Below are 9,690 nucleotides of genomic sequence, written 5' to 3' on the forward strand. Positions count from 1 at the left end.
GTGATCTTTCCAATACTGTTACAGTGATGTTGCCAAAATGAGGAGATTCCTTGTAGTCCAACTCTCTCCTATAGCCTGGGAGAGGGTTAGAATTTGCTGCACTCAATAATGCAGAGGAAGAAATAGTTCTGCCCCAAAGCTGTAAAATAGGCCTTATGGAAGCTAGTTCAAACTTTATGACATAATAAAGCCAGGCATGGTGGCACAGGCCTGTAATCAACCTCAGCATTTAGGAAGCTCAGGATTGCTGTTAGTTGGAGGCTAGCCTGGACTACATACGGAAGCAAACCCCAGTTTGTATGGCTACAGAATAAGACCCTATCCCAAAAATAAATAAATAAAAACTAAATAAATGGCTAAATAAATAATAGGTTTACTGCATAGTGATAGGTTAAAAAAAAACAAAAACCATACAGCCAGGTGTGGTGTCACATGCCTTTAATCCCAGCACTCGGGAGGCAGAGGCAGGCGGATCAATGTGAGTTCGAGGCCAGCCTGGTCTACAAAGGGAGTCCAGGACAGCCAAGGCTACACAGAGAAACCCTGTCTCAAAAACAAACAAACAAACAAACAAACAAGCAAAAAGAATGCAGCGCGTGGAAGAGACCTACCGCCATCCTCTGTCCGCAGATGAGGCGCCCAGGCTGTGAAAGGATGGAGTGTGTGAGCGGAGTCAGATGAGTAGAGTGGGCGTGAGTCACACAGTGGGTTAGTTACGATAGATGTCAACAGGCCATCCACCAGCCCCACACTCAGTGCCCTCCCCTGGGCATCCAGACCCCCTTCCTAGGATCACAGCCTCCTCCTCAGGGGACCCCATTCACAGTTTTCCCTGGGCCAGTCCCTTCATTCTTAGACAACGGCATATGGAAAGAAAATATCTGCCCAGCCCCTGAGGAAGACTGGGTGCTTGTGACCCCTGCCTAGAACAGAAGAACCATTGCTTTTCTTTTTCCCCTTCAAGACAGGGTTTCTCTGTGTAGCCTTGGTTGGCCTGGACTCGCTTTGTAGATCAAGCTGACCTCGAACTCACAGAGATCCTCCTGCCTCTGCCTCCCAAGTGCTGGGATTACAGGTGTGTGCCACTTTGCCCAGCATACCATTGATTTTTAAGTTTTTTATTTTTCCAGCTCTGAGCATTGAACCCAGGGACATACATACATACATACATACATACACACACACACACATATATATATTAGCCAAGAATTCTATCACTGTGGTGGTTTAAATCAGAACTATGCCTCATAGTATAGTCTCAGGCATTTGAACACTTGGTTCCCCAGATGGTGGCTCTGTTTGGGGAAGTGTGGGCTTTGTGGCCTGGCTGCAGGAAGGGCGTCACTGGGGGCGGGCTCTAACACTCTAGTGTTTTCCTCTCTCACTCATACTTGCAGCTCAGGGTGTAAGTCCCCGGCTTCCTGCTCCCACCACCAGGCCAGCCGCTTGCTGCCGTGCTTCCGTACGTACGTACATACATGATGGACTCTCATCCCTCTAAAGCTGTAAGCCCAAACAAACTTTCTTCTCTAAGTTGCCTTAGTCGTGGTGTTTCATCACATCAATAGAAAGTAACTAAGATAGATGTTCATACCAGATAGTGGGCTGTTGCTGGAAAGAACCTGACTTTTTATTTTATTTTACTTTTTGAGGAATGTGCAGGACTAGAAACGCGGTTCACTGCTGTAGGCAGAGTGTAATGGGCTGTCTTGGGAATCTTGAAAGAGAGTGCTGATGCTGAGAGCAACGGGGGCTGTGGAGGCTCAGCTCCAGAGATTTTAGAGGGGAAAATATCGGCAGTTGTGCTAGCCGCCACTCCTGTGATACTGTAAGGGAGCATGTGGCTGTCTTCCACCCTTTTCCTTGGAGCATGCCTGAGGCTGATAAGCAGCAATGGACTCATTTGTTCGGTGGAGGAAAGGTCAAGACTGTGTAACACTGAATTTGTGGTGTGGTTATTACTAATGGCCACTATTCAGGTCTACAATAAAAAAGAGCAAGTGAGCTGGGCATGGTGGTGCACGCCTTTAATGTCAGCACTCTGGAGGCAGAGGCAAGCGGAACTCTGTGAGTTCAAGTCCAGCCGGGTCTACAGAGAGAGTTACAGGACAGCCAAGTCTACACAGAGAAACTCTTTCTCAAAAAACAAAACCACAAACAAACAAACACACAAACAAACAAAAAAGAGCCAGTGAGGCAGAGAGAGAGAGAAAGATACAAAATATACAATTTGGCTGGGCAGTGGTAGTGCATACCTTTAATCCGGGCATTTGGGAGGCAGAAGCAGGTAGATCTCCGGGAGTTCGAGGCCAGCCTGGACAGGATAGGCAGAGTTGTTACACAGAGAAACCCTGTCTCAAAAAAACATAAATAAATAAATAAATAACATACAGTTTGAAGAGAGAGAGAACACCAGGAGACTTAATAATATTAAAGCCAGGGCTGTGCTAAGAGGTAAAGTGCTTAGGAGAGGCCTCAGGCTCTGTACTGGAAAAAAGGAATGGGTGCCCTCAGGGCAAGACCACACCCAGCTTAGTTTCCGACTTGCAAGAGAGCATAAGTTGTTTTCTGCTTCTACAACATAGCTGAATAAAGATTCATGAGATTCAAATGCACAAGGTCCATCCAAGATGGCAGCTGCCCTTGGCAGTGTCATTTAAGTGGCGCTGGCTTTAGAGGCACAAAAGATTCGAGAGTGAAGCCGGGTGTGATGGCACACGCCTTTAATCCCAGCACTCGGGAGGCAGAGGCAGGTGGATCCCTGTGAGTTCGAGGCCAGCCTGGTCTACAAAGGGAGTCCAGGACAGCCAAGGCTACACAGAGAAACCCTGTCTTGAGAAGCCCAAAACAAACAAACCAACAAATAAAGAAAAATATTCGAGAGGGTTGGGTTTTCCCACAGTATTAAAAAGTAAAGTAAGACACCCCAGTGGCCCATATTGACTCTCTGTGGTCACTTGTGGCTGTGTAGTTGTTTACCCTCTAGATCTTAGGGAATCTGAACACTTGATTGTTTTGTTTTGTTTTAGTGGAGGTTTCATCCTAAAGACAAAACAAAACAAACAAATGACAAATAGAAGAAGTATGCAAATCACTCTGTTATGAGTAATTAACAGGACACTAAGCATGCAAGAGGTAGTGGGTACTGACTGAGCTAAACATACAGTAACCCAACCCAGCCATTGTCACTGTCATCTTATTTGTCATCATCCCTATTTTATTATTATTTTAAAATTTAATTGTGTGTGTGTCTCTCTTTGTGTGTGTATGAGATCAGAGGCTTCGGATCCCCTTAGAACTGCAGTGATAGGTGCTTATGAGACATGTAACATGGATGTTGGGAACCAAGCTTGGGTCTTCTACAATAGCAATGCATGCTCCTAATCACTGAGACACCTTTAGCCCCTTCAACACTGTTTTATTTTTTTTTAAATATTTTATTGTGTATATGTGTGTGTGTGTGTCTGTATGCTATATTTGCATGTACACCTATACACCAGAAGAGGGCACTAGATCTCAGTATAGATTGTTATGAGCTACCATGTGGTTGCTGGGAATTGAACTCAGGACCTCTGGAAGAGCAGACAGTTCTCTTAACCTTTGAGCCATCTCTCCAGCCACCCCCTCACACACACATGCACGCACGCACGCACGCACGCACGCACGCACGCACGCACGCACACACGCACACACGCACACATGCGCCCTGTTTTAAAGCTGAAGATAGAACCCAGGGCCTTGCAATTGCTGGCAAGTGCTCTAACACTGAGCTAAATGCTCAAACCCAAAGCTGAGGAGAAGGCCATTGATTTGCCATTGTCTCTGACAGTGTAAATGACTGAGCCAAGCTATGATCCTGAACAGTAGTAGTCCTGAGCCCACATCATTATCCCCAGTGCCATGCTTGGGCCAACTCAACACTTTCCGCAAATAAAGTGGTCAGTTAAGCCTGTAAGGAAAAATTGTCAGATCACGGGTGTGACCAGCTTCCTGGATCAGAGTGGTCCAAACCATCCCTGGGTCATCCCAGGATGATTTAAAGATAGATCTCTCTAGAGGCTTCAGGTGGCTGACAGCATGGAGTGTTGCCTGTACTTGTGATGCGAGGTAAAATTTGATTACAATAACAGGCATAGAATGATCATGTTTATACTTGCAACCTGGCACTTTATTATTATTCCCTCGAATATGAGTGAAAAGAGTTTTGTAACCTCAAGGTAGCACGGGTCTGTGAGGAGGAACGAGGGTGAGGTTTAGCAGCAGCTGCCATCATAAATCAGCGCGTGGCAGTTTCTCTTGGAGCTCCAGGCTCAACTCCTAGCTGTCAAAAACTTGTAAAGGGAAGCCCCGTGAGAATTTATGTAACAATGGGAAGGCTCATTTTCCTTCCTGCAAGAGCCTTTCTGGAGCAAGGAGAGGATTAGGCTGATTAGATTCCACACGAAGGGAAAAAAAAAAAAGAATCCAAACCCAGGGTTCAGAGGGAGGAAAAATGTGGGTCAACTGGAGCTATTTCCCTTGCCCCCTAAAAAGTGACCTTGTAAACAGAGACGAACGTGCTGAATTCCATCAAATAAATGAATGATTGGGTGACTGAATGATTTAATGACGGAGTGTGATCCGGGCTTCCTCTGGGCTGGTTCTTTCAGTGTGGGAACAGTTCGATCCCAGGCTGACCCAGAAATGCTGAGTGTATAACAAGGCCAACCGACAGAGTCAGCTTATGAATATTCATGCACAGATGATGCTCCCAGTCAATGTGTTTGATTTTTTTGTGTTTACTGATACATTTTCAAATTCACTGTGTAGACCAGGATTCTGGGGTGTTGGGGGCACAGGAGGAAACTTGTGCTGAAGGCAAACATTTCTGGGCAGGGCAGAAATATATATATATATAATTTGCCATTTATCTGAAATTCAGATCTAACCCTGGGCATCCTGCATTTTTATATGCCAAATCTGGCCATATCTGGTCCAATAATGCTCAGGAGAGGGTTGAGGACAGTACTGGAGACATGCTACACCTGGGAGCCATTAGGAAGGAAAGCCAAAGGTGGGGTCTAAGGAGCAGAGAACTATGCAGAATGTGGAGACAGAAGCAGGTCTGTCTTCCTGTCTCCTCTTACAGAGATCAGAGAGATATGGGCTTCAGGAGAGAAGGTGACCTGGAGGATGTTGAGTCAGGAAGCATCTCACTTCCTGGTGAAGCTATAGTGTCGTCCGTTGTAGAACTTGGCTTTCTGAGGCTGCTGGTTCTTCTGAGAAACTAATCAGTGTTCCCAGTCCGGCTGGGGTGGAGGCTACAGAATCGCCTGTAGAACATTAGAATTGAAGTCTATAAGCCAGGAGCGGAGACACACACCTGTAACCCAGGACCTGAGAGATAAGGTAGGGAAACCAGAGTTCAAGGCCAGCCTGAGCTGAGCTCCTACCTCAAACAATAATAACAAACAACTCAAACAAACAGAAAACAGAATTGAAACAAGTAAATTAAGCCAGGCAGTGGTGGTCCATGCAATCCCAGAACTTGGGAGACGGAGGCAGGCAGATCTCTCTGAGTTTGAGACCAGCCTGGTCTACAGAGTGAGTTTCAGGACAGCCTGGGCTACACAGAGAAACCCTGTATTGAGAACAAAAATTAACAATTGAGAGGTAGTGGCAGGTGGATTGCTGTGAGTTCAAGGCTAGCCTGGTCTACAAAGCGAGTCCAGGATGGCCAAGATAACACAGAGAAACCTTGTTTCAAAAAAACAAAACAAAACAAAAAACAAAAGCAACAAAAAAGACAACAAAAATAAAAATAAAGAAAGAAAGAAGTAAATTAGTACCTTCCTGTCTGAATATTGGGATGAGAGATTGAAAATACCATGAATCGGCCAGGCATGGTGGTACATGCCTTTAATCCCAGCACTTGGGACAAAGAGGCAGGAGGATTGATGTGAGTTCAAGGACAGCCTGATTTACAAAGCAAGTCTAGACAGCCAAGGCTACACAAAGAAACCCTGTCTCAAAAAAAAAATCTATTTTTTTGCATTTTTCCTGAAAGTTATGAAGGAGTGCCATAGTTTGCGAAAACATTTTCCAAAGTCCTGTTCATCTTCTATTCCCTTTTCAACCTTTCTCCAGTGGTGCTCTCACCAGACAGTCGTCAATTTTCATTGCTATTATTTTCATCTTATGTAGACAGCATAATCTCCCCAGCCCTGCCCCAGTGATCTGAAAGTAGAGGCCTTCTAATTGAGCTAGAAATTAAAAAGCCATCCTTGGCAGACTGGGAAAGGAGAAATACAAATTTCCTTACCCTGCCTCTGGCATTTTGCAAAGCTTTCCAAGTCATTCCCACGTGTGGCCCCTTTGAGGACTACCACTCTTAGAAAAGACAGAACACCTTTTACAGCTCTTGAAAAGTCCGATATCTTGGCAAATTTCTCCTTGCAAAGTCCATTTTTCTTTCTGCACTTGTCTAAAAAGAGGTGCCATGGTGTAAGATTTGACATTTGTCACCTGTCCTAGTAAAGTCCCGAAGTGCCACGCCAGGAGCAAGTGACCCACAATAACAAAGTTGAGTCCCCTAGCCAAGACTCCTGGCTCTCACTTCAGCAAGGTCTAACTCTAAAAGGAGGGTGGCCTCAGGCGGCCCTGCCACCTTCCTGAGGACAATGCTGCCAAGCCTCACTGGAACTGTCTAAGAGAGCAGTCTCAGGAAGAGCCAGTCCAGAAGGTCTATTCCGAGTGGGTGGGCTTAGCCTTTGTCTACCTGTCCTCTCAATGTCCCAAGAGACCATGCTGTGTCTTACAAGTGTGAGCCTTGCAGATTCCAAGCGCTCTGAAAAGATCCTCCGGTTCGCACGCATCTTTCTTGTTTCATCTCTCAGCTCCTCCCTATGGCCAAGGAGTCGACTCAAGGCTTGGGGGTGAGCCAATACATCAGTCACAAGGCCTAATCTACCCTGGTCTTAAACTCCAGGACATGAGGGCGGCCATGCTCAGCTGTTCCAAACATATTTCAAATAACCACGTCTGCTCCTTCCAAACTTTTTCCAAAATTCAAGAAAATGAAATCTCTCTAGACAAACTCCAGTGATGGCTCCACTCACCCTTTGGCGGGCTGCCACAAAAGGTGAGCTTCTCTCAGAAGAAGGAAGGAAAGACAACAGTAAAATGAAGGCCTCGTTCCCAGAGGCAGCCACCTGTGAACAGTCTGATGTCTTGTTCTATAAACCTTTTCAAGGGGCAGCTTAGCTTCATGTCACCAATGCCAATAAAACAAACACATAGCAATAAGGAAAAAAAACCACACACATACATAACATGCCTTTAACCTCAGTGCTCGAGAGGCAGAGTCTCTCTCTCTCTGTATTTTTTGTTTTTCGAGATAGGGTTTCTCTGTGTAGCCTTGGCTGTCCTGGACTCACTTTGTAGACCAGGCTGGCCTCAAACTCACAGCGATCCACTTGCCTCTGCCTCCCGAGTGCTGGGATTAAAGGTGTGCACCACCACGCCTGGCTTTTATTATATATAATTATATATAGCATTGCTATACATGCACAGCAATTACTTTTCAAAAATATAAATAACACACATAAAATCATGACCTCCATTCTTCTGGGCACTGGTTATCTTTTGTTGTTGTTGCTGTTTTGAGACAGGGTCTCATGTAGCCCAAGCTGACCCCCAACTTGCTATGAATAGCAACTTCAAGAACAGCATTGAACTCCTGATCGTTTTGTCTCTACCTCCCAAATGCTGGCATAACATGCACGTACCGTCACACCCAGGATGGGTCATCTATTAAGAGATGTATTATTATTAGTGGTGTCTTTTCTGGTTATGTTCATCTTCTGTGCAGCATAACTCTGTAAACCCTCCCAGGATGGTGACTATCACCTTCGCGCCTCTGTTTTCTTCTCTGCCTTTGACCACCAGATGGCATTCTGGAAACGTCTCTATTCTGGAAACATTTTCTGCATCTGGGCCCTGTCTACTGCAGACTCTCAGCTGGCCTCTCCCCCCCCCCCCCCCACTACCTAGAGGCTTTCCAGAAAGCAAATCTGTAGGACCTTGGACAGGTTTCCTGCGTGTCATCGTCTTTAGCCTGATGACTTGGCTGTGGGGTCAAAATGAGAGGCCATAGGTAGATCACTCAGGACAGGGGCTGGCAAGTCATTGCTGATCTCACTGTCCTGCTTTTGAGCCTTCCCAAATCTCCTCCAGGCTCCACAACAAGTTTTCCTATGGGAACCCGGGCTTTTCATCATCAAGTGACCCTGGTCCCATCTTCCTCCTTCTGTATCATACACACTCTCCAGATTCAGCTTAAGGACCCAGCTTGTCCACTTCAGCCTCTGCCCAGTTTGCCTCTTTAGCCTGCCTGGCCTTTTTCTGCTTTTCCCCTTTCCTAATGAACTACTCCTGTCCACCAGGGATCACTGAGCAACTGCCCTGAGGCACTGCCATTGACTCTCAGGCCCCAGGCCACAGCAACTGCACTGGGCTCACGTTTTCATTTTTCCTACCTCTGCATTGCCTGTAAGCCCTTTGGGTTCATGGTCTTGGTGCGGTAGTAGGATGGATAAGGGTCAGACAGTGAAGTCATCATGTAGGCTTGTCCTTAGAGGGCAATGAGCACCCACTGTGTTCCTGTGCTCTGAGGGGACCACATGGCTTCCCTTGTAGTGCAGGCTGCATCCTGCCCACTCAGAACTAAGAGAGACCAGACCATGGGAGAAGAAAAAAGAAAAAAAAAGCAGAAAGGTAAATACATGAAGTACTTCACATTTGCATATGAGCCATTAAACCTGCAAGATGAAAAAAAGAAGATGGTGGTCCTTGCCTGTTGAGTGAATTCTGCCAGGCCCCACATTCAGGCCTCCATGTGTGTCACTTTTTTCATCCTTACTCTAAACTTATAAAATAGATGACAACACACTGTCAGAGAAGGAAAGGGAGGCTCAGAGACTCAAGTCACTTGTGCTCTAAGTCTGTGAGGGTCCAGTGGTCCCCAAAGCTATGCCATAGGAAATGTCCCTATGAACTCAGGACCCTAGCCATGGCTCAGTGGGCTCAGTGAGATGGTTAAGCAAACTCCATGAGTGAACTGCAGGATGGAAGGAAAGAAAGGGCAGAGGGAAGGGGAGGGAGTGCACGTGGCCAACCTTCAGCCACCCCCAGCCTGACCGCTATGGGTCTCCATGCCAACAAACCCCGAGTGGTGTCGCTGTGTCCAAATGGGGCATCTCTGGCCCCAAGGACTCAGCAGCAGACACCCATCTTTGGGAAGTTGACCTTAATTTCTGCCATTTCAAATGTTTCACAGACCTCCAGAATAAACCTACATAAGGCTTGGGCATAAGGCTGGAAGAATATCGGAGGCAACACACTGAGGAGGAAAACAGAAGCCACCAAGGCCATGCAAGCCGCCTTCCCACTCCTCTGCCTTCTGCGCCTCGCCCAAGTGAGAAGGTGAACAGCAGGAAGAACCTACCTTAAGCGCAGGGGCGGGGGTGGAGGCAGCAAAGAAAGAAGCTGTTGTTCATAGCACTCTTATAAACAAGAGTGGGTTGAGAAGAATTGGAGGAAGGGAAGGAAAGACAGATGAAAAGGGGGGGAAGGTGTGGGAGAAGGAAACGTGAAAAGTTCTCGACAGAGGAAGGGAGGCTGGGGGGTTCCCCAGACAGGGACTCAAGTTGG

Source organism: Acomys minous, assembly GCF_964271855.1.
Source record: "Acomys minous genome assembly, chromosome: 4".
Lineage (NCBI taxonomy): Eukaryota > Metazoa > Chordata > Mammalia > Rodentia > Muridae > Acomys > Acomys minous.